This window comes from Dendrobium catenatum, unplaced genomic scaffold (assembly GCF_001605985.2).
Source record: "Dendrobium catenatum unplaced genomic scaffold, ASM160598v2 fragScaff_scaffold_1221, whole genome shotgun sequence".
Lineage (NCBI taxonomy): Eukaryota > Viridiplantae > Streptophyta > Magnoliopsida > Asparagales > Orchidaceae > Dendrobium > Dendrobium catenatum.
The window spans coordinates 2008971-2035601 of NW_021319683.1; the positions used below are offsets into that span (position 1 = coordinate 2008971).

General features: G+C 33.6%; 1 long non-coding RNA gene across 2 annotated transcripts; it reads right to left on the bottom strand.

Annotated features, from left to right (window-relative positions):
- Positions 1 to 4412: 4412 nt before the first annotated feature.
- Positions 4413 to 18392, bottom strand: LOC114580743. 2 transcript variants are annotated; one of them, XR_003702297.1, is made up of 3 exons: positions 17893 to 18392; positions 14008 to 14153; positions 4413 to 5126 (listed from the first exon to the last, which is right to left on the bottom strand). It is a non-coding gene; the product is annotated as an uncharacterized LOC114580743 (long non-coding RNA). The 2 variants fall into 2 exon arrangements; XR_003702298.1 differs by lacking the exons at positions 4413 to 5126; positions 14008 to 14153 and adding an exon at positions 17473 to 17738 and having other exon boundaries at positions 17893 to 18390.
- Between the last annotated feature and the right edge of the window lie 8239 nt (positions 18393 to 26631).

Genomic DNA, 26631 nt, shown 5'->3' on the forward strand with positions numbered 1-26631 from the left:
TGTTTTTACTGCTTCCGTATTTATTTTCTTCCGCACTTGTTCTTGTGGTGACTTGGTTTGTGATAATCATTCTTTTTGCTTAAAGAAATTTTTAAATACCAATTCACCCCCCTCCTCTTGGTTAGCCTCAGGCCAGTTCTATAGGGCTTAACATCCCTAACAAACTTTCATTTGATATATTGTTTAAAGTGATGGTGAAATAGATGTGGAAATTATCAGTAGAATTCAAGTTGGATGGTTGAAGTGGAGGAATGCATCAGACTTGTTGTGTGATTGAAAAGTCCCCCGCAAACTTAAGGAAAAATTTTATAAGATGGTGGTGAGACCTGCAATGGTTTATGGTGCTGAATGTTGGCCATTAAAAGAGAAGCATAATACTAAGTTAAATTTTACAAAGATAAGGATGCTCAGGTGGATGAGTGGCTTTACCCTTAGAGATAGGATACAAAATGAGCATATACGTGAAAAGGTTGGAGTAGCTTCAATGGAAGATAATATTACAGAGAGACAACTAAGATGGTTTGGTCACATAAAATGGCAGCCTTCCGATGACCTAGTTAGGAAAGTAGAGATGAGTTAGACCTAAAAAGATCTGGTTAGAAAATATTAGACATGATGTTTCTTTATTAGATTTAAATGAGAATTTGAATTTTAACTGGACAAAACGGAGAAAAATGATTCATGTAGCCGACCTCACGTAGTGGAACAAAGGCTTGATGATGACGTTGTTGTTGTTGTCATGACAAAATCTCCTATGATACAATCAAGATTCATCAAGCTTAGTTTTAATATAATTAATTAAGCTAGTTTAACTATACTATTAGAACCAATAATCATATAAATATTATTATTATTAAAAATTTTTAAAGAAATTTTATATTAAATTTAAGTAAGCAATATGAAGATAAAAATTTAATGTCAAAACTTTTCTTTAATTGACTAATGCTAAGCAAATTATAGTTTAAGTCATCAATAAAAAGATATTTTCCATTAGACAAAATATGCATAAATGAATTTTTATCTTTAAAATCTTTTCTTTTAAAAGTTGATTTAATATGAGATTTACATTTATACTTTTTATGTGGTTTTTTGTGCCATCATAAGAAATTAGATCTTTTAATTGTGGAAAGCATTTTCCATTTTTAAATGTATAAAAATGAACTTTTATTCACAAGTTCTTTGTTAATATGAACTAAGTCATGCACTAAAATAGTATTATACTTTTCTAAGCTATCATGAGACTTTTTTTAGATAAACATATTTTTTATTAAATGTTTTGAAATTTTCATGCTTATCTTTTACCATATTTAATAAATCATCATAAGATAAATCATATAATTATATAAGTAAAAAATCATCATAAGATAAATCATATAACTATATAAGATTTAAGTGCTCCTAAAAGTCTTAACCCATTAGTCATAAACCATTTGTTTCTTCGTCAAGCTCATTAAAAGAAGATTTTAAATCCAAATTTATCAAGAAGCCTTTTTTATTTTTATTGTTTCTTCTTTTAGTGTCTCCCCTGTCATTTAGTGTCACCCTTGTCATCTGTCTTTTCTATTTTATTACTAGTTTTCTTACTATGGCAATCTCATTTTATGTAATCATTACACATAAACTAAATAACACCAATATTTAATTAATTTGTTGATAAATTTAACTTTTTATTTGCTTTTTTTATAATTTTTTTTCTTTTTGTACTTTAAGAAGGAGCCAAACTTTCTTGAGATTAGTACTACATTATCCTCACTTGATGACTCTCCCTTGTTAACATTTAATTCTTAGACCTTTAGGGCTAATTTTTCTTATTTTGTTCATCTATATTTATCTTTTGCCTAATCTTTACTCATGGATAATAAAAGACCAAAGTAGAAGATTAATAAAATAGTTATATAAATATTTAGATTTAGTAATTATGGTAAGCTTAGTATTCCTAGATTATGGAAGACATCTAAGGACTTTATTCAACATTATAAATTAGAATATTAATTTCCTAATGAATATAAAGAAGTAGTAACCATGATAAATCTAATATACATTTACCTTATTTATATAAGATTGTTTTACATCATTTGTACTTACACATGTGATGCTAAGTTTATCCTAAATTTTCTTACTAGCTTTACACATTGATACAAGCATATAATCATTAGATTTATGTGCACAAAAGAAATAATTCAATAATTTTAAATTAGATTATGGTAGTTTATATTCTTCTTAAATCCAATCACTCTATGAAATGCCTACAAATTTCTTCCACAAATTTATTAGGGTGAGTATAACTTACTTCTATTAGATTTCACATTCAATACTAAGTAAACTAAGGCTTCGTATGAGGAGGCTTTCTTACTACTTCTTAAAGATGCTAGTTTTTTAGAACAAAAATTAAAAATTTTGTACTAGAAAGCTACTTTAAGAAGAAGTAAGAAAGTCAATCCAAACAAAGCCTAAATAAATTTTTAAAGAATATTCCGACCTTATAAAAAATCAAATAATTCAACATCATAAAGTCAGGGTCCTTATATAAAATAGCCTTCTATCACAGCCTTATTATCAAAGTGTGTTATAATAATCCACTTTAAGTTATTAAGTTTTACTCAAAGAACTTCTTTGTTATAAGTAGAATACTATAAAAGGGGGTGAATTGGTTAATTTAAAATTTTATTTGATTAAAAGGAATCCTTCTTTATAAAACTTATTTAATTTGTTCTGTAAAGTTAGAAAGCAAGGAAAAGTATTTTCTTTGAAAAAAATAATCATAGGCATTAAATAAATTAATTATTCAAACACTTTCTTTTCTTTCTTTCATGACAGTTAATAATTTGATATATGAATAATAACAAATTAAGGTTTAAATATAAGATTAATAAGCAAATTGAATGATTTCATGCATCAATATTGAAATTACGAGATGAGCCAAGAGGGGAGGTAAATTGCAAAAAATTGTTGCAATAAAAAATCCTAAACATGAGTTCTAATATTTTTTTTTTTTTATGTTTTTAAATTTAAAACAGAAAAATTTAAATAATGCAAAAGAGATTACTTGAACACAAAATGCAACAACCAATTTCACAACGATTTCACCAAGCAATTATAATGAAAATAAAATGCAAGCGAAAATAAAAGCGGTAAAGAAAAAATCACACCATAAATTTTATAGTGGTTCGATCACTTGACCTACGTCCACTCCTCCCCAAAGTCCTCCACTCCGAGAATTTCACTACTAAATAATAGTTCTCTTTTTGCCCACACGACAAGGCGGAGAAGCCCTTACAAACCTCATTTTCACCAACCCTGCGTGGCGGACTGTCAAGCGCTTTGTCACCCTCCTGGTGACGACAATGTACCTTCTCATTTTTCTCCCTCTTGGAGAAAGAAGAGTACCTTAGAGGACACGGATGTAGAATAGTCTCCCCCTCAGAGAGCCTCTCATAAGATCTTCTTGGGCCGCAAGAGGAGCAAAGTGCAACAAGCTCGGAGCAACCGTGTGATCTCCCTCACACTCCTCCCTCACTAAGCCCACCATCTCCTTCCTCTCACAAACCCTAAAAACTTCTCAAGATCTCTCTCCCAAGGAATCCCTCTCTAATCACATTCCTCTCTCACAGTCACCCTAAAAAAATAGAAGTTTTGATACCTAAAATGGGCTCCAAAAAACCCTGAAATTCTCAAATTAGCTGTTACTATCATACAATATGATCTAATATCGTACAGTATGATTAGTACAAAATGGGCTTCATCCTAGTACGAAGGTTTACGAACAGGTCAAAAAATTTTGAATATAATCATACAGTACGATATAAACTCGTACAGTATGATATGTAAAACTCTTCTATTCGTATAGGATGATTGTCGAGATGATCGAAACTCGTCTCTATACATCGTAGGGTATGACCTATTTCGTACAGTATATTTAGTCAAAATCAAGGGATCGTCCAGTACGAAGTTCACGATGATCAAAAATAGACTCGGTTGATCGTACAATATAAACGGTATCATACAGTACAATAACCAATCAAAAATCAATCCTTGATTTATCCACTAAACATGGGATTAACTTAAGTAAGTATTCAAAATAAATAGTACAGTATGAATAGGTTTGTACAGTATAAACGACTATTATACTGACTTAAATTAATCTGGCGGCTAGGGTTTTTGTTTAGTAACACATCGTACATTATGACTTATTCACAGATAGCTTTTTCAGCCAGATCAGATCATACAATACGATATAAACTCATACAGTACGATCAATAGAGAAATAAATATTTTAATTTTAAAACTCTCTCCCCCTGTGTGTGTGCATGGTTGCTCAGTTTTATATATAATTTGTGGACAGGCTTAAGAAAATAATTAAAAATTTACAATGTTATAAACTCACACTCCTACTCTACCTAGTCTTGAGTCTTCTTGTTGTCCTGAGTAACTTGTGATCTCCCTGAAATGTTAGTACTCACAGACAATATCAGAAATCAAAGGTATTCAATAAATAGTAATTCAGACGACATTATTTTTCAACATCAAAATCTCAGACTAGGGATCATTAATTGCAATAATCTCCCTCTTTTTGATTATGTCAAATAATGTTGGTTGTAAGCAAATTTGCATGGCATGTTTTTTTCTAAAAACATTAAGAAATAAACATGAAAAGAAAAATGCATTTCATTGAACTAAAACATAAGTAAAACATAAGCAACAAACTTCTCCCCCTTTTGACATCACCAAAAAGAGGAGTCATGAACAACACTAAGAAAGGTAGTACAAAATAGATACACTTCAGAAAAGAGGATCCATATCACTTGGAGGTGGAAGTGGTGGGTGCTGGAAGTAGTGGTGGAGACACACAAATTGTTGATCAATTGAGGAAAAATGTTCCCCAAGCCACCGCATGTCGTCCTCATGTCGTTGATGTTGCTCTTGTATGTGAGTTTCAAGATGACTCTAGAGTTGTTCGAATCGTTCAACCAAATCATTGTGAGGGTAGGCTGGTGCAGGTGCTCAGGGTGGTGCATGTCGTCTTAGTCGAACAGTAGCTTCTACTGGAGCAGCTTCTCCTTCTTCGTCATCAAAATCAGGTTCTTCAGACTCTTGCCCCCAATGAAGAAGAATACAAAAAGAGGTATCTGTATAGAAGAATGATAAATTATTAGGTTCACCAGGATAGGTTAATTGGTATTTGTTTTAAAGGATGTAACCTATAAGGTGGCCAAGGGCTAGATTTTGTTTTCTACGAGTGGTAGGGAGGCAAAAAAAGAGCCATATTTTGAAAGTAATCGATAATCAAATCTGCTTCATTGAATTTGGTGTTGGACATGATAAGATAGGTAGTGATAGATAAACTTGAGGTCATGAGGACTCGATTACCAACTTTGGGTACTATTGAGGTTCTAAGTACGTGTTGAATTATTCTGGCATTTAGGGTGAGGGATTGAACAAGTGGTTGGTGTTGGTAGAAGGTGAACTTTCTAAGAACTAAGTTCACAGCACTCTAATCAAATTCATTGGTAAGAAAGGAATTAACTCTAGGACCGTTAGTGGAGAGCCCAATGTATTGGGCAAGGTCTGTTTTAGTGATCTTAACATTTTGATGGCAGACGAAGAAGGTGAGGGTATGGTTTTCGATGTTGATTGTGAGGTTGTCTTGGAATTCAAAAAGGAGTTCTGAATTGTATGGGAAGGCTATAGTCAGAAGGAATTACAAAGTGGTGGATGCGAATAGAGGCATTACCTCAAAATTTAGTGCAACTTGGTTTAACATTCGAGATGGTGTAATTTTGTAGGCCTTATATTTATGATAGGCTACTTCATTGTCGATAATTAGGAAATGATTATTGGATCGGCACGAGGAAGATGAGCTTCCAACAACTTGACGACCGCGCTTATTAGAACTCAACATTTTAGGAAGGCAGGTTATATTAAGTGAGAGAAGGATGAATGAGTGAAATAAGCTTAAAAATGGCCAATTTATAGAATTTTGGACATATCATACAGTACGATCTGATATTGAGTACGATGTGGCAATAATATTTTCTGACCGATAGTTCGAAAAAAAGGTGGTCAAACCATACAGTACGATTAGAAGGATTTCGATCGTCCCGAGGTTCGTCGGGGCAACCTTTGACCAAAAGTTTTATATAGTATGAACAGGTGTTCTTACAGTATGAATTTTCATTATATCGTACCAACCACCTTTAAGTTGTCCTCATCCATTTCATTGATGTGAATCATATAATACGAAGCAAAGATATTGTATAGTACCATCAGGAATAATATCGTACCAAACTGATTAAATTCGTCCCAATCCATTGCTGACGTGGATCGTACAGTACAAAGTGGATATATCGTATCATACGATGTTCAATAATGTTGTACCAAATGAATTCAATGAACTGCCACTTGTTTCATATAGTACGATGTGTATCGTACAGTACGATTAACAGAGACGAAATTCAAGTTTGGGTTGTGATATGTGTAGTTTTGATATATCGTCAGTATGATAGTGGATAATACAGTACGATAAGAAAAATATGAATTATCAAGTTTGGTGTAGTGAGTGTGTGAAGATCAGGAACAGCTTAAGAAGATTTTTTTTTTAAAATTATGCATTAATGTTTATGACACCCAGTCTTGTCCACAAAGTGCTAAAGGTGTCGTAGGCTAGTAGTTTCATGAAAATGTCTGCCAATTGATCTCCTGTAGCTATGTGATGTAATTTTATATCTCCTTTAGCTACATGATCTCTTATGAAATGGTATTTGATGCTATATATTTTGTTTAAGAGTGTTGAATTGGATTTTTAGAAATGCAAATTGCACTTGTGTTGTCGCACATGATTGAGATGGTTCCTACAGGTAATCCAAGATCAAGAATTTATTGCTTTAACCATAGTACTTGTGCAACACAACTTTCTACTGTAATATATTCTGCCTCGGTCGTGGAGAGGGCTACCAAATTTTGCTTGCTGATGGACCAAGAAACTAAAGATTGTCCTATAAATTGGTAGGTACCATAGGTGCTTTTTCTATCTGTCGTACATCCTATAAAATTAGAATCTGAGTACCCTAAGATTTCAAAGGAAGTGTTGTGCCTATGATACCAAATTCTTAAGTTTGGGATTCCTAATATATATCTCAGAATTCTCTTGACCACAGTTAAGCGAGACTCTTTTGGATCAGCATGACAATGGGCATAGAGGCACACACTAAACATTATGTCCGGTCTACTAGCAGTCAGGTAGAGGAGAGATCCAATCATTCCTCTATGTTTTTTCTGATCTACTAATTTTCCAGTCGGGTCTTTATCTAGTTGAATCGGGGAGCTCATTGGAGTGTTCATGGGTTTAGCACTATTCATTTCATATTTTTTTCATAATATCCTTAAAGTATTTCGTTTGGCTAAAAAATGTTCCATTATCCATTTATTTCATACTTACGCCAAGAAAATAATTAAGCTCTCCCATCATGCTCATTTCAAACTCATTACTCATTGTTATTGAAAAGTTATCACATAAAATTTTATCTGAAGATCCAAATAGAATGTTATCCATATAAATTTGAATAATGAGAATTTCATCTTTAACCTTTTATAAAAACAGAGTAGTGTCCACACAACCCTTTACAAATCCTCTATCCAATAAGAATGAGCTAAGTCTTTTGCACCATGATCTAGGTGTTTGCTTTAACCCATAAAGTGCCCTTTTTAATTTGAATATAAGGTTTGGAAATTATGAACTTTCAAATCCTGTGTGTTGCTCAACATAAACATCCTCCTTGATTACCCCGTTCAGAGAAGCACTCTTTATGTCCATTTGAAATAATTTAAAACTTTTGAAGCAAGCAAAAGCTAAGAGCACTCTTATGGCTTCTAGTCTAGATATCGGAGTAAAGGTTTCTTCAAAGTCTATTTCCTCAATTTGGTTGTACCCCTTAGCTACTAGTCTGGCTTTATTTTTTATTATGATTCCTAAGTCATTCACCTTATTTTTAAAGACCCATTTTGTTCCAACTAAACTCTGTTCTTTAGGTCTCTTGACTAACTCCCAAATATCATTCCTGGTGAATTGATTCAGTTCTTCTTGCATTGCTAAGACCCATAATTCATCTCCTAAAGCTTGATCTATACTCGTGGGTTCTATCATAGAAATGAATGTTGAATGACTAACCTCCTTCCTAAGTTCGTGCCTAGTTCTTAAACCTTCAGAAGGGTCTCCTACAATTAACTCTTTAGGATGACTAGAAGAATATATCTATTCTCTAGGCAAATCTTCTTGAGGTTCTACCCTTTCTCCTATGGTCATAGTTTCTACTCCCTAAATTACCTCTATTTCATCTTCTTCAATTTTAGATTCAGAGGACTTATCTAATTCATCATACTAAATGGGTGGACTCTTCTACTACTATGGTTCTCTTATTAAAGATTTTATAGGCCTTACCTACAGATGAATAACCTAAGAAGTCACCCTCATCAGACTTGGGATCGAATTTTCCTAAGGGAAGTTTGCCATTAATTAAGATAAAGCACATGCAACCAAAGACATGTAAGTGTGAAAGATTTGGTGTCCGACCCTTAAGGAGTTTATAAGGAGTTTTATTCAGTTTTGACTTAATGTTCACCCTATTTAAAATATAACACGCCGTGTTTACTGCTTCTGCCCAAAAAATATCTAGGAAGGGTATACTCAGTTAACATTGCCCTAATAGCTTCTACCAAAGTTCTATTCTTTCTTTATGCTATTCCATTTTGCTGAGGTGTTCTAGGGACTAAGAAATTATGCTCTATTCCTATCTCTTGACAAAATTATTCAAATCTTTCATTTTGAAACTCTCCACCATGATCACTATGGAATTTTGAGATTTCGCATTTTAATTTTCATTGAATCCAAGTGAAGAATATCTTAAATTCCTCAAATGACTCATTCTTATGTGCTAGGAATCTTACCCAAGTGAATATAGTGAAGTCGTCTACAATCACAAATCCATAATTTTTCCCACGTAGGCTAGCTGTGCTAACGGGTCCAAATAAGTCCATGTGAATAATTTCTAATGGCCTAGAGGTAATCACATCTTTGATTGAATGAAAGGATGATTTGATTTGTTTTCCTAGTTTCCATGCATCGTATAGATGGTCCTTAGTGAAGTCTAACTTAGGTACGCCTCTAACTAGATTTTTCTTAGTGATATTTCTATGTGTTTTCATACTAGCATGGCATAGTCTCCTATGTCATAGCCACAAGTCATCTATTATTATTTTTAAGCAAAATGAATTTGAACTATCAATGCAATCAAGATCTAACATGTAAATATTATTCATTCATTTTCCTTCTAAAACAAGTTTGTCATTTAAACTAATCATGCATTTGTCAGAAAGAAATTTAATGTCAAAAGCTTTATCACATAATTTACCAATGCTTAGTAAGTTATGCTTCAAACCATCAACTAATAAAATATTTTCAATTAAAAAATTCTTAGCATTTCCAATAATACCTTAGCCTATCACTTTAATAATGGTGTTGTCTCCCAATGTTACTTTGTCTCCGATCCTGGTCTCCAGTAAAATAAACTTCTTAATATCTCCAGTCATATGTCGTGAGAAGCCACTGTCTAGGTACCACATGCTCTCACTAGGTCTTTTATGAGAGCATCCCTACAATTTCATTCAAGGGTTAGATTTGGGAACCCAAATGAGTTTGGGTTCCTCCTTATGCTTGCATAAAAGAGATGTATGCATGTTATGCTGTGATGGATGCATTTAAGTCTCCATACTAGGTGTGTCCTATGGTGAATCGTGCATATGCGGGTTATATGACCTAGCATGCCACAAGAGAAGCACCTAACACCAAAAAATGGGTTCACTAACCTATGTGAGTAGTGATGCCTCTTTCTAAAGTTGTGTGATGCATGCAGTGCTGGGGGGTTGCTAGATTGGGCTAATATGGGTTATGTCTTTTCTTTTTTGAATTTTTTTTATTTTTTTCTTTAAATGTGTTGTTTTCATATGTTTATCCGTCAACTTACCATTTTAATAGATGTTTATTATGATATAACTCCAAAGCAAGTTTGTCTAGTTTGTGAAAATCCTTTTCTAGTTCAATATGCATTATTTTTAAGGATTCATGTGCTTCTGTTAATTCAATATAATTCTTATTTAATGCATCATACTCATCAAGCAGGGACATGTGATCTCTATTTAAATCAAAAAAAAATTTAACTAAGTTAGCATGCTTAGTTTGTAAAGTACTAAAATCAATATTTAGACTAGCATACATCTTTTTTAATTTCCTATTCAAGTCATGGATTTTCTCAGAAATAAGCATTAGATCTTCATATAAAAGTTGGCATACCTCATCTTGATCTAATTAATCAAGATTATCGTTAGCCATTAGACACAAATTTGTTACCTCCTCCTCTACTTCTTTTTCAGATGATTCCGGGGTAGAGTCGGCCCAAAAAGCCTTTTATATCTTCATCTTCCCCTTCTTGTACTTAGCTTTATCCTTACCTTTTTCCTTAGCTGGTTGACTCAAGTTGGGGCAATCAGCTCGCAGGTGACCTAGTTTCCTGCACTCAAAATAGATTATATTCGATGAAATTTTTGTAAATCTTGAGCTTTTATCTTTATTCCAGTTGTTCTGATGGCGCCTTTATTTGCTTTTCAAAAAGTTCTTGAACTATCGGGTCATCAAGGCTATGTCATCTTCTTCCTCCCCTGCAGAAATTTAACTTTCTGAGTTGTTTACTTTCAATGCCACCGTCCGCTCCTTCTTCTTTTCACCTGCATTACTTTGCCTTTGATTCACCTCTTGCTCGTACGAAATGAGTGACGCAAGAAAATTGTCAATAGAGCAAATGTTTAGATCTTTAGATTTAGTGATGACAGTAATTTTAGCATCATAAGAACTAGGTAAGCATCTAAGAATCTTTTTAACTTTTTTAGAATTTGTGTGGGTATCCGAAAGGATTATGCTTTTGGGGTTCAAATGTAAAGAATACAACTGCACTATCCCGTAGGATAAAACGATCGTAGACCTTTGCACTCGACATAAGCAGGCCAATGGAAGGAAAGATGAGATTATATATACGATTAACTATAGAGGATAGAGGCTTTCACCTACACACCTTGATGTGTAATAATATATATAACATAATCAAAGTCACAAGATTTCCTCTATTTGATACATCAGCTCGAATAGGATTTATTTGATATGGAGATCAGTTTTCAGCGGGCCTAAGCCCCCATAGTTAATTACATCTTAGACCTTGATCTAAGAAAACTCTCGATTAAGGATATTATATTATTCTCTCAAATGAGTTTAGCGCAAAGGAATTGTCTAGGCTTTCCTAATCAAAGGGGAAGATAAGCTCAATTTGATTTAATCAACAAACATGGCTCAAATCCACACTCGGCCGGTCTGAAGAAGAGGAAACTGGAGAAAAAGAAGATAATTGTATTCAATAATACGTGAGGGAAAGAGGGAGGTAGCGTCATCTGTGTGACGCGAATGGGCAGGATTTATAGTCTCTAAAAGAAAAGAAGGTTTACCCACCAATAAGGCATACAATGGTACACTTGTACCACAAACCTTAGATCCTAATCTATAAGAGATGTAATATCGTATACATGATATTAACACCTACGACCTAACTAATGCAGCTTGGACTTATACCTTGCATGAAAAAGCAAGCCAGCTAAAACCACCTAATCGTATCAAATTCATGATTTTCGGTCCATATGAAAGATGGGTGGGTAGTTAGACTTTGAAATTTGAGGCCCGACATCTAGAAAAGTTCCTAAGTGGCCTCATACTTATGAATGGTGTTATGCACCTAAAATTAATGCAATTAAATTTTAATTTTAATTGGTTACTAATGCAATATATGCTGATCAAAATATTCAAATCAGATATGCTTGAAGTTTTAAAAAGGCTTATAAAATATTTTTTTTAGAAAGACTAAGCTTCCCCAGGTCCGGCACTTCATCCTCATAGGCCAGATTATTCGGACTCAACCCGCAGGTAGGGAAGTGTCCAAATAAGGAAGAGAGAATGCATTCAGATACATGCGACCCAGGACGATTCCGGCTATTCCATAAATCGTTATATTTCTATGTTGCTTAATTCTTAAAATTTTATTATTAATTACGAGTAAAAAAAATTGTTCCTAGAACAGTCTAGCGAGTAAGGCACATGCACATGCAAGAAAGAAACTTATGAAAAGCATGTCATTTATACTGCGCAAATAAAGTAAATATAATAATCACAACAAAAATCATGAAAAGAGTGTCTAGAGTCCATGGCAAGTGTCATACAATATATAACACAAAGTGTAGAAAATTAGTAGTTGTCGGGCTCCACTGACAACAATCCAGGTTCTACTCCTAAGGAATGATGCAAATTTTAAAATAAGGCATTTTATATCTCGATTTTCATCCTTACTTTATTGATTCATCTGTGGATTATTTTCCTTTCTTCGGGTTCCTCGTAGTACGTCCTCCAAAAGGATATTCAAATGAAAAAGAAATTTTCTATAAGAGATTTCATTTTCCCTTTAGACCCCTCTACATTTAAAATGTCTTGTTTTAACAATTTTCTTAACACTTGACACCAAATACATAATATCAGAAAAATAAAAATTTAGACTCTCCTGCAAAGTTATCCTAAATAGTTATAATCAAAATCATCCAAGCAGTTATATATATGAAATAAAATTGCTCAAATCAAACACATGTGGCTATGCTCTTATTTTTTGTGAGCTAAGTAGCTAAAGCACCTAAAGCAGTTATATATTTTTTATTTATTTTTTAGCCCCCTTTAGCGTTGTGTGAGCATGGCCATCTGCAGTAAGACAATGTCAGTATAAAAAGCATTCCTAACATATGGGTATTCTATCGCTCACAACACTGCAGAAAGGAACTTAAACTCATCATAGAAACATTTAAAAAAAAAAAAACTAAAGCAAGTAGCAAAACAAACAGCACATGGGTCACATGTAAGTCGCCACAACACAGAGACAGAAAGAAAAGAAGACATCAGCCTAACCTAGAACTAGAAGTCATGTCCTAACAAGCAAGTCTAAGTGTGTGTAGACTGTGTGATTTTGAATAGGTCTTATGTAGGATAATTTAATTAAAGTTACTTGTATTGATTTGTTAAAAGGCAAAAGGGAGATTTTAATTTAAGTTTAAATATTAGTATTTTAAAATTAATTTTAGATATTTTATTTTAATAATTGATTGATTACCACCTTTATTTCTCACCGAGGCCATGAGGTTTATTTCAACCTCCTTGGGGTTAACTTAATAGCCTCGTAGGACTGGGTTACCCCGTGGCAACCAATTTTGTTGAATATTTTAGTTTGTTATACATTAAAAAGAAATGTGAATTAAGCAGTTTTATTTATCAAGAGATTTGTTAATTACTTTAAAAGATTGATCTAAAGTTTGATCTTTAGAAGTCTCTTATCTTAATGAGTTTTAGTTTTAGGTTTATTCTCCTAATTTTAGTCTACATCTTTTAAACTTTAAATTGGTTAGGAGTTGATTATTAGATTAGTTAGTTATGATTTAGATTTTGCATTTTAGTGGTTATGAAATATTTGTTATGGTTTAAATACAAAATTATGTGTTTTAATACATTTGTTAAGAATTGAATTAAGGTTAATTTGATTGGTTGATTATTAGTAAATTAAAGCATTCTAAACCTAGGAAAATATGTCACTAAATTTTTATTTTGATGTCTCTATCCTATAAGGAGCATGCACCCTAAGTCTATGTTATCTAAGATTCGGTCTTTAATTTTTATCCTTAAGTGTCACTAAAGTTGTGAGACAAAAAGAAGTTTTTATTTTCTAACTCTTAGGACGTTCGTATATATGTCAATAGGTTTATGAATCTAAAATAAAAGAAAAAAATAATCCTAATTATAAAATGAAGCTTCTACAAGGTACTAAAGGGTACGGAGGGTACAACCATTAGGGCCCCTAAAGGTTTTCTAAGTTTAAGGAAACTTACAGCACCGAGGGCTATGACCTGGTGGTTTCGCCCGTAATGCCCCCATCGGATTAAATGGGGCCGACTGATGCTCGGATTCGACTGTCCATGCTCTTCACCTAGTGCTCCAATGCTCCTTTGCTCTCCAAAGATCAACTCGCAAGATACTAAAAAGATGGGTATTACAGCACATTCTATATGAAAAGAAAATAATGGCAATAAATGAAAATTTTGAACTAGATAAGAACGTATCTTTTTATTATATGCACATTAGATGGGCCGCTTGCCTTCTTTTTGGATTTTCTTATTTTTGCAAGCATTTGATCTTAAAGCATAAATAGAGAAGCGACTAAAAGACTAAAAGCAAAGCAAGATATGACTAAATACAATAGAGAGAAAAGAATGAAAATCAAAAATAAAAGGAATGTATGCATTTTTATTGTTGGACATACTTCTTTGAAGTCAAGTATGCCTCTAAAACACCCTTCACCCCAATTCAATATAATATGAATAGAAAAGAAGGTGTTTTTAATGCCCTTTACTGTCCCCATATTCCAACCAAATCACTAGAATAAATCTCAACTCAAATAACTAAACTATCCTCTAAATATAGCTCAAAGTGACAAAGGGGAACAGGTTCCCAAAACCAAAACTTAAAAAAAATAAGTTTCTCTTTTTCCATATTTTTCCAAAATCCAACTTTAGAAGAGAATGCGAACAATATAAAGACAATCCACATGCCAAACATTCTCTTGCTCTGAAAAGACACTAAAGAGCCTTGCTGCAAAAAGCAAATCACAAAATTGTAAATCCCAAAATGACTTATGAAAACTTCTAAATGAAATGTTATATAAAACCTTACACAAATCATCTACCAAAACTCTTTTTGACACAAAAACAATCAAGTGCTTTTTCATTTGGTGTGGGGTAAAAACAAAATCTCCAAAAAGAAAACTTCACAAAAGCTTTCATTCTAAAACATTCACAAAATTTGTTGTAGAATTTTCCAATATAAAACAAATCTAAATCCAATCATAAACCTTCTCAACTTAAAACAAACTGAAGCTCCTTTAAGCATAAAAATCCATACAAAGCAAAATCCAATTTATGTGAAGACTCATAAGTATAACACATAATAATTCTCCATCACTTCTAGACTTGTGAAAATTTATCAAAGATATATGAATAAACATAGCATTCCCCAACACTCATGTATTTCTCTACACGACTTATAAAACATTCAACATAAAGCAAACAAGTTAGCATTTGAACCATATATTCTCTGAATCAAAATACGAAGCATGCAAAATATTTTCGAAGATATTCATATATTTCACCTTTAACCATCAAGTGCAAAACCACTACTTGCCAAGGATTCAAAATCAACCTCATGATATTGGATAGAATGAAACAATCATTCTCCACTTAGCAAATCAAAACTTAAATCACATATCTTTCTTCTACTAAAAAAAAAAAAGCTCAAAAGGATGAGAACCATTCCAAGTATTCAACACAACATTGAGTTAATTTCCAAACAAAACCTCTATTTGAAACCCAAGACACCATGAAAAAAACTTTCCAACATAAACTAATAGCCTTGCATTCGAGATACAAACTCTTAAAATTCAATCATAAAGCATGTGCAGTTTTTTGTCTTTAATGTAGAAAAACAATTACAACTTTTCTTTGGGGCATTTCATCAAATGGTCAAACTACAATATTTAAGCAAATGAGGATATAAAACCAAAGGTTTAGCAACAATGACACTAATTTTATATTTTATGACAAAATAAAAGATAATTTTGAGATATTCGTGACATAAAATTTAACAAGAGTGTATAAACCATTAGTTCTAAGTAAACACGTTGAAGCATGCTTGTAAATTTAAATTTCTCCAAACATAGACATATAGCATCCAAGGGGCGAGTCTAATCATGAATAAGAACGAAATATACATGCTTATGAAAGAAATTAAAGGCAACTACTCCATGAGCATAAAGGAAAGGACCTCACAAACCATCACCACTATCAACTTTGCTAGTAATTTTAGAGAGCCTAAAAGAAAGGAAATATAAATATATGCATCACCAATAGTCTCATATGCATTTTGTCCCGCTCCCTCCACACACATAGAATAAGAGCTAACAAAATTACCATAATAATAATCATTTGGGCTTGTATAATGTACATCCATTTGGCATTGGAATCTTGCATGAATAATACCCAAATAAAGGGAGTAATAGAAGAAGACTACCTCTCTAAGGCATTTGATCAAACAACTAGCATGCGAGGTCTAAGAGATGATGTAGAACAATTTCTTTTTGATGTATTACCATGCCACACTTAAACTAATAAGCCATAAAACATGATTCAAAAGTAAAGCTCATACATCAACTATCCATTCCAAAATAAGACAAGTCAACATATATTATGACAAGATGAACAATGGCCATCATAAGACATAGACACAATGAAGGGTAAAAATTACTTGAAGCGAATCAACATGAAAACTAGCCTTTTTGCATCCACGCTCACTTATGAAAAGTTCATATGCACGCTTTGTTGAAACATATCACCAAAATCTTGCATACGATTCACTAATATTTACCATAAACAAAGTATCAATCATAGGATTCATGAATTGTAACTTAAGCAAAGCTTCATTTTAAACCTAAGCATCACCATTCTCTAAACATACACTTGGTTGAAAGCAACGCCAAAGAATATGCTCAAAGGCCACCAAGATTTATCATGAGGAAATTGTCAACCACGTGAAGAACTTATGAAATCACATGGAGAAAATCACTATGGAAGCTAAAAACCTTCACAATCACATGCCCTCATGAAGGCTTTAGATACATACTTAAAAAGGATTATTTGAAACTCATCAAAAAATCATTACTAACATTTGTAATCAAAAGAGCATTAGACACTACAATAAAGAGATTTTGGGAGGAATTTTGCAAACATAAATATGTCCAAACTCATGAGAAACATGTGAAACCTTTATATCTGAATATGGTCACCCAATATTTGGTTAAGTGGCTTCATATGCAAACCCAAGCTTCATGAGTTACTAACCAAATATCAAAATATTTCTTTAAAGACATTTCACCAAACACTTTAGATGCATATTTTGATAAAGAATAACATGGGCTCTTCATAACTTCCCACAATCTACCCAAAGCTCATTAAGATTTTGAAATGAAACAACAACAAATACGAAGCATTTTTACACAGCATTCACAACATTCTCAAGAAGGAATGTACCTTCCAAATGCCCTTTAGAGCCCCGTCATGCAGATAGAAATTCAACTAATAATTCCGTGCATAATGGAAGAATAAATAAGAGAATCACCCATGTGAAAACCGATACCATTTCTTAATCAAATTCAACCTCATTTCTAACTGCGTTTAATCAAAAAGAGAAACCTAGCAAGCTTTGTTGTAATTCAAAACACTTCAAATTTCGAACAACCAAACAAGTAATATATAAGAAAAACTTTCATAAGAATTAAGTAGTTAATAGCTTCGGTCGACATTTAAATACAAACTAAAGTCATCTTAACAACTCCACGGAATTCTGCATGAAGAATGTTATAAAGGAAGGATAGGGATTTATGCCATGAAATTACAATAGCAATTGGGAAAGATCTGCACCCTCCCACACCAAAGAGAAAGTAAAGAGCAAGCTTCAACTCTAATCTCAAGAAAATAAGGTCTATCACGAGGAGCCTCATGGCTTCCAAAGACTTTAGACAAAACAAGGCATAGAAATGCTCTCAAGTTTTTTTTTAACTTTCATTAAGAGTGAAAGAAGTGAAAGAACAAGAGGAAGAATAGACAAGAAAATGAAAAGTAAACAATGGATAAAGAAGAGGAAATAGGAGAAGAAAAGGAAATCACCTATAGAGAGGAAGGAAAAAGTCGGCGTCGAGGGCTGGGTCACACGAGCAGGGAGAGGCGGAGGGCGTCAGGCTTTGGGTCGCATGAATGGGGAGGAAATTGCCTGGAGCAAAGGGGGAGACAGACCGGGAGGGAGGCGTTAGGGCTCACCTGGACTCACGCCAGAGAGAGCAAGAGTGGTAGATTCACAAAAAAAAAATAGAGAAGGGGCCGAGAGGGAAGAGACCGTGAGAACTGGAGGAGAAAATCTCAATGCTTGATTCTCGGAGTCCGAATGAGAGCTCCTCCACGCCTGGGGTCTTCGCCTAGAGTAAAGGCACGCTAGCGTCAAGAGAGGTAGCCTGCCCTCCGTCGTCCCATGCTCCAATCTTCCAAACATCATGCAAATGGGCATATTTTCATGTCTATCAAAGAATGCAGATATCACTCTGAAACCTCGAATAAACAACCCATTTGATTCAAGTCATCCAATCTATTTTCCGATTTGGTATGAGATTCAGGCTTCGTGGGACAGTTTTTTTATTGATTTTTTTGTTTTAATTTTTACTAAAACTCTGTTAGAGTTTTAGAAATCAATAAAAAGCCGTCTCAAACTAAGCCTCAAATTGATTAAAAAAAGTAACTTGGAATTTAATTAGAATTGGTCTAGGCTGATTTGAGTTGGGTTTGGATGTGAATTTGACCCAAATTGGCTTGATTTAAAAGCGGATTAGGCTTGATTAATTTAATAAACAAACTTAAACTCAAATTGAAATTGATTTGGGACAAATTGAACTCGTCGCGGTCAAAACAAACTGTTCGGGCTTGAATGAACACGGTCGAGTCTTATTCGACTCAATTAGAGTCCATTCGAGCTCGAATTGGGCTCGACGAGGTTCAATCGAATTGATCAAATACACTCGAGGGCACTCGAACAAAAATCGATACCATTTCTTAATCAAATTCAACCTCATTTCTAACTGCGTTTAATCAAAAAGAGAAATCTAGCAAGCTTTGTTGTAATTCAAAACACTTCAAATTTCGAACAACCAAACAAGTAATATATAAGAAAAACTTTCATAAGAATTAAGTAGTTAATAGCTTCGGTCGACATTTAAATACAAACTAAAGTCATCTTAACAACTCCACGGAATTCTGCATGAAGAATGTTATAAAGGAAGGATATGGATTTATGCCATGAAATTACAATAGCAATTGGGAAAGATCTGCACCCTCCCACACCAAAGAGAAAGTAAAGAGCAAGCTTCAACTCTAATCTCAAGAAAATAAGGTCTATCACGAGGAGCCTCATGGCTTCCAAAGACTTTAGACAAAACAAGGCATAGAAATGCTCTCAAGTTTTTTTTTAACTTTCATTAAGAGTGAAAGAAGTGAAAGAACAAGAGGAAGAATAGACAAGAAAATGAAAAGTAAACAATGGATAAAGAAGAGGAAGTAGGACAAGAAAAGGAAATCACCTATAGAGAGGAAGGAAAAAGTCGGCGTCGAGGGCTGGGGGCGCGAACAAGTTTAGCCAGGGCTAGGTCACACGAGCAGGGAGAGGCGGAGGGCGTCAGGCTTTGGGTCGCATGAATGGGGAGGAAATTGCCTGGAGCAAAGGGGGAGACAGACCGGGAGGGAGGCGTTTGGGCTCACCTGGACTCACGCCAGAGAGAGCAAGAGTGGTAGATTCACAAAAAAAAATAGAGAAGGGGCTGAGAGGGAAGAGACCGTGAGAACTGGAGGAGAAAATCTCAATGCTTGATTCTTGGAGTCCGAATTAGAGCTCCTCCACGCCTGGGGTCTTCGCCTAGAGTAAAGGCACGCTAGCGTCAAGAGAGGTAGCCCGCCCTCCGTCGTCCCATGCTCCAATCTTCCAAACATCATGCAAATAGGCATATTTCCATGTCTATCAAAGAATGCAGATATCACTCTGAAACCTCGAATAAACAACCCATTTGATTCAAGTCATCCAATCTATTTTCCGATTTGGTATGAGATTCAGGCTTCTGTGGGACAGTTTTTTTATTGATTTCTTTGTTTTATTTTTATACTAAAACTTCGTTTTAAAAAGCAATAAAAAAGCCGTCCCAAACGAAGCCTCAAATTGATTAAAAAAAGTAACTTGGAATTTAATTAGAATTGGTCTAGGCTGATTTGAGTTGGGTTTGGATGTGAATTTGACCCAAATTGGCTTGATTTAAAAGCGGATTAGGCTTGATTAATTTAATAAATAAACTTAAACTCAAATTGAAATTGATTTGGTTCAAATTGAACTCGTCGCGGTCAAAACAAACTGTTCGGGCTTGAATGAACACGGTCGAGTCTAATCCGACTCAATTAGAGTCCATTCTAGCACGAATTGGGCTCGACGAGGTTCAATCGAATTGATCGAATACACTCGAGGGCACTCGAACAAAAATCGAGGTCAACAATTTGAAATTTCTCTACCTAATGCATGCAAGGATGTCACGATTTGGGTGAACCTAGTGTACATGTAATATATTATTTCGCTAGGTTTCATACGAAAGATTTCATAATCATACAATAAAATGTTAAGCCTAGACTGTTTAACTTCAATAGTTCCTTCGTACGTGATGCACAGTCTATCACAAATCTCCTTAATAGTAGCACATGTAGAAACTCTCATGTAGTCCTTAGATTTTAAAGCATAAAAGAAACAATTTAAGAACTTCTCATTTAATTGAGCCAAATCCCTTTCCTCATTGCTCCATTCATTAAAAGATACTTGAGTTTTCACTCCATTCATAATTTTAAACAGTGCAATGTAACCATCATTAACCAACATCCACATGTGATAGTCAATAGACTGTAAGAAAGTAGACATTCTAATTTTCCATAAATCAAACGGGATATTGTCAAAAAAAGGTGGACGGGTTATTGAATAATCCTCCGTGGTATTATGATTATCAAAATGATACATGATCAATTTTCAAGGTTTTCTAAAATGCTAATTTTGAAATACTGCTCTGATACCAATTGAAATTACAAGATGAGCCAATAGGGGGGTGAATTGCGAAAAATTGTTGCAATAAAAAATCCTAAACAGTTCTATTTTTTTTTGTGTATTTAAATTTTAAACAAAAAAAATCTAAATAATGCAAAAGCGAGTACTTGAACACAAAATGCAACAACCAATTTCACAACGATTTTCACCAAGTAATTATAATGAAAATAAAATGCAAACAAAAATAAAAGCAATAAAGGAAAAATCACACCAGAGATTTTATAGTGGTTCGGTCACTTGACCTACGTCCACTCCTTGGAGTCCTCCACTCCAAAAATTTCACTACTAAATAATAGTTCTCCTTTTGCCCCCACGGCAAGGCGAAGAAGCCCTTACAAACATCACTTTCACCAACCCGATGTGGCGGAGTGCCAAGTGCTTTATTACCCTCCTGGCGACGGTAGCATACCTTCTCATTTTTCTCCTTCCTGGAGAAGGCAGAGTACCTTAGAGGACAAAGATGTATAAGAGTCTCCCCCTCAGAGAGCCTCCCACAAGATCTTCTCGGGCCACAGGAGGAGCAAAGTGCAGCAAGCTCGGAGCAACTGTGTGATCCCTCACACTCCTTCTCCCTCACCAAGCCCACCTTCTCCTTCCTCTCACAAACCCTAAAATCTTCTCAAGAGCTCTCTCCCAAGGAATCCCTCTCTAATCACATTCCTCTCTCATAGTCACCCTAAAAAAATAGAAGTTTTGATACTTAAAACGGGCTCCAAAAAACCCTAAAATTCTCCAATTAGCCGTTACTATCATACAGTATGATCCAATATTGTACATTACGATTAGTAAAAAATGGGTTTTATCCTGGTACGAAGGTTTATGAACAAGTCAAAAATTCTGAATACAATCATACAGTACGATATAAACTCGTACAATATGATTTGTAAAACTCTTTTATTTGTATAGGACGATTGCTGGGATGATCGAAACTCATCTATGTACATCATAGGGTACGAATTACTTCATACAGTACGATTAGTCAAAATCAAGAGATCGTCCAGTATGAAGTCCGGAACGATCGAAAACAGACTCGGTTGATCATACAGTACGAACGATATCGTACAGTATGATAACCAATCAGAAATTAATCCTTGATTTATCCACTAATCACATGGTTAATTTAAGTAAGTATTCAAAATAAATCATACAGTATGAATAGGTTCGTACAGTAAGAATGACTATTAAACTTACTTAAATTAATCTGGCGGCCAGGATTTTTGATTAGTAACACATCGTACAGTCGACTTATTCACAAATAGTTGTTTCAGTTAGATTAGATCGTACAGTATGATATAAACTGGTACAGTATGATCAATAGAGAAAAAAAATATTTTCGTTTTTAAAACCTTCTCCCCCTGTGTATGTGCATGGTTGCTCAGTCTTATATGCAATTTGTGGTTAGACTCAATAAAAGAAAAAAATTAAAGTAAATGAAAAATTACAATGTTATAAACTCACACTCCTACTTTACCCAGTCTTGAGTCTTCTTGTTGTTCTAAGTAACTTGTGATCTTCCTGAAATGTTAGTACTCATAGACAATAGCATAAATCAAAGGTATTCAATAAATAGTAATTCAGACGACATTATTTGTCATCATCAAAATCTCAAACTAGGGGTCATGGATTGCAATAAATATGATTTTACATAAAAATATTTATCAACTAAATTCTTAAATATCAAATATTTTTTAATAGATTTTTAATAAAAATTAGATTTTATATTTTTTTTTCCAAAATAATCACTTTTTTTTCCAAAATAATCACCTTAATCAATCACAACATGTAATTAAATTTGATGTGAATATAAAATTCAAATTTTTAGTTTGTCATATTACACAATGATGATCATACGGTTTGATCAATTTGAATTTTGATTATAATTCTTTATTTATTTATTTCAAAAAATGCAATAATCAAAATTAAATTAGAATATACATATTATACGGTGTATATGGTTAATTAAAATTTTATATTTATCAATTAATGCAAAGTGATCCTACGACCATTAACTTTACATAAGTAATAAATATAGTTTAATATGTCATTAATCATGATTAATAAATTTAAGCTTAGCCAAGAGCTTTTATTTCACTCTCACACTAACTTTAGCAAAACAAATCATTGCATATGAAATTATATTTATCATCATCAAAACTATAATTACAAGCTTAAATACCTAGGGTTATAATTAAGGAACTAAAGGGCTTGAGAGTAGGAGTAGGAGGGTTAATGATTAAGATGCCTTAAAAGAAAGAGATGTTATGTAATGAAGGGGTTTAGTTGATGGAGGCAAGGACTTGGAAGTGAAATATAAGAATTTCCACTTTAGGGTTTATTGGCTTGGTTGGATTTTGTGGTTAAAGAAAGGTATTTGAGGATTACATAACTTAGGTTAAGCTAATTTGGGTAAGTTGAGTGGCTATCTTAAAGAAGACAACCTTTAAAAATCTTCTTTTATTATGTATTAGGGCTGACCAAGAGTTTCATAACAATCCATGTGACTTTTTGCAAGCACCAAATTATGATTTAGAGGGAGGAATGCTCAACCAAGAAAATATCGGATGTGGATGTTCTCGATTTTATATCACGTATATAATTGGGTTCTTTGGAAGTGGATAGGCAAGCATGGCTTATTTCATGCATTAAAATGTATATGATGATCATAATGAACTTTGACCTTGATGCAGCTCCTTGTCTTAAGATATGACTTTGGGTCTTTAGATATGTGTCGGTGCTCCATCGAATACATTTATTTCATTATGAGTTAAATGAGAATAAGTGTATCATTCTAGAGTTGACATAATATACAATCTATTTCCTCTTTCATAATTTTTTTTCTTTTAGCCTTACCAAATGCATATCCTTAATAGGCTCTATTAATATATTAGTGATATTTGCCTTGCTCATTAGAGGGGTAGATGGATTTTAAACCACCTTTGATTAATATAATAATTTGAGAAGGTTCCCTCACTAAATATGAGGGATGCGCTCATGTTGCTTAATGATCTCCGTGGTTCATCAAGAGAGGGTAGTTTTCTTTCATTCACCTTGCCAAAGGTTTGATGGATCTAAGTACCTTCAATTTGTAAGGGATCATAAGGCTAGTTACAATATTTGTACCTTTTTTGAGAGAGTTAGAAATTTCTCAATGTGTTAGATGTTGCCATTCTAGCTTCTATTCTTTACCCAATCTTTGAAAGTATAGAAATTATTGATTGATTGAGCATTGAGTGTTAGAAGGAATGATTCGATTCTTGTACATTGTCCACATAATTTAGTAGAAGGCTCTTCTACACCAAATTATTTAAGGCTTGCTTTGTATTCCTTTTTGAAGAGATGTTGCTTATAGGGCTTTTCTTCTAAGAAATATCATCTAATCTTCCTCCACATTTGTGAGCTTTGATATCGGGGTCGAAGTTATATGCCACTTCCCCTAATGTGTTTAGTTGAATATCTTACTGACTTCATTATTCTTTATATCATTTCTATTTTATTAAATATTTATACAAGCTTGTTTAATCCTATAATAAGGTAAATATTAATACACAAATAAAATTTTATGCATCTTAATATATTGACTCGATAGATACATTATTTATTAGATAATTTTCTACCTAAAACTTTTATTTTATCTATTTATAAATTATAATCCAATTATTTATATTTATAAGAATTTTATCTAAATCTCAATTAGTATCGATTGGGCTTAACTTGGTTGGTGGGCGAACATTGGGAACCTCCAACCCATGTTTGAATCCCTTCTCAAGCGGCTCTTCATCATTGAGGGAAGTAGCAAAGCATAGGCCCGACACCAGTGGGTTGGCTCCATTAGGATCCGTCGAGGGATTAGCTACGCCGTTATGCGCCTCCTAAGGTGTTGTCAGCGGGTAGATGCTCCCATTAAAAAAATCTCAAATAGAGCATTAAAATTAAAATTATATAATTTATTTTTATTAAATTATAAATGATTTAATTATGTGGAAATCAATATATAATTTATAATTTTTTTTTGAATTTTTATATACATAACACCTAAAATTATGAAAAATACATATTCAACATCTAAACTATCATATGTACTTATATACCAGTTAAAGCTCATTTCTAACTTTTGAAATAACACTTCGTAACATTCCCGTCAAAACCCCTTCCCCAACCTCTTTGCAAGCCAGTTCATATTACCGCACGAAAGCTTCTCCGAGGACCGTGTCCTCTTATTCGCTCAAGCAGGTAGTATTGCCTTCTTTCTGAGTGAAAGCTTCTCCGTCTCGCGATACTATTTCTTCTGCCCAGCCTTTCATGTTCCAACAACTATGGCCTCTTATTCGCTCGAGCATGTTTACCTTCTTCCTGCGTGAAACCTTCTCCTTATATATACTATTTCTTCTGCCCAACCAATCCCGTGCCCTAGATTTAATCATTGTTCTTACTCAAATTTGATTTGATTATCATGCTATATGAATTATCTTGAGTTGTTGTTCATTGGTTTGGTTCATTCATTGCAATTTTTTGCTAGCTTATATATTAGTACTCAATGCATTTTATTCGATGATGACATCATTTTCCTACTAAAAGATGGCATTTTGAACATCTTCAATATGTAGAGTTTTATTTAGTGCTTGCTTTGCTGACTATCTCTATGGTTCTGGTGAAAATATAGAAATTGTTGCTTTCAAGAGTTTGGACAAGTTAGTAGTATAGTTTTTTGAATTGACAGGAAACCATAATTTTTTTTTTCACTTTGGATAATTCATTTTGATTAACTTTTTTTTAGTTCTTCTAACTCATTAATTATATCCACACATAGAAATAGATTCAAGTCCTTTTTGCTTCATTTTCCTCAAATTTGGTAGATATTGGGTCGAGGTGCAGGGACAGGCTCGAATGAAGTATGTGGGTGGGAGCCAGAAAACCTTAAAGCTTCAGAGAGATGAAATCAGTTTGTTGTTACTAAAAGAACGAGTTGAAGCACTTTGTCATTGGCTAAGGAGTTAGCCATTCAACTTACACTATCATGTGAATGGAACATCAACTAAGAATTACATGTAGGTTTCAAAAGATTTAGATGTAGTTGACATGCTTGGCAGTTCTTATGAAACGAATAGATTTGAGGTGGCAGTTGCAGTGAAATACAATGAGGAATATATGTCCAAATCACATAATATTCAAACTAAAAATGACAACCAATTACTAAAATGCATCACTTTAGCTTAAAGATCAAAGAAAATAATGATATTATAGTAGATGATCTGCGTGATGAGTTCTTCATACCTCAAATTGATGAGGCAAAAATTATATGTATTGATTTGAGGATTCCCAAAGTTTCAAGCAAACATTTAGTTCTAATGCAATTTTACAGAATTATGCTATAAAGATAAAGGCTAGTGACAAATCCATAGTAATTGTTACTTGAGCACATAGAGTTTGTCCATGGAGAATTCATTCCTCATTGAGTCCTGATGGGCACTCTTTTGAAGTTAGAAAAATAGATTCAACTCATTTATGTCCTGGGCTCAATAAAGCCAGAAACAAGCAAGCTACTACTAGTTGGGTAGCTAATGAAATCAAAGACATTATAAAGAAAAATCCTGAAATCACGCCAAAGGATATTAACAATAATTTGGAGACAACTTACAGACAATCATTGCCATATATGAAACTTTGGCGTTCAAGGGAGTTAGTAAGATATTTAATGTTTGGATCTATCGATGATAACTATATGTGGGTGCCTA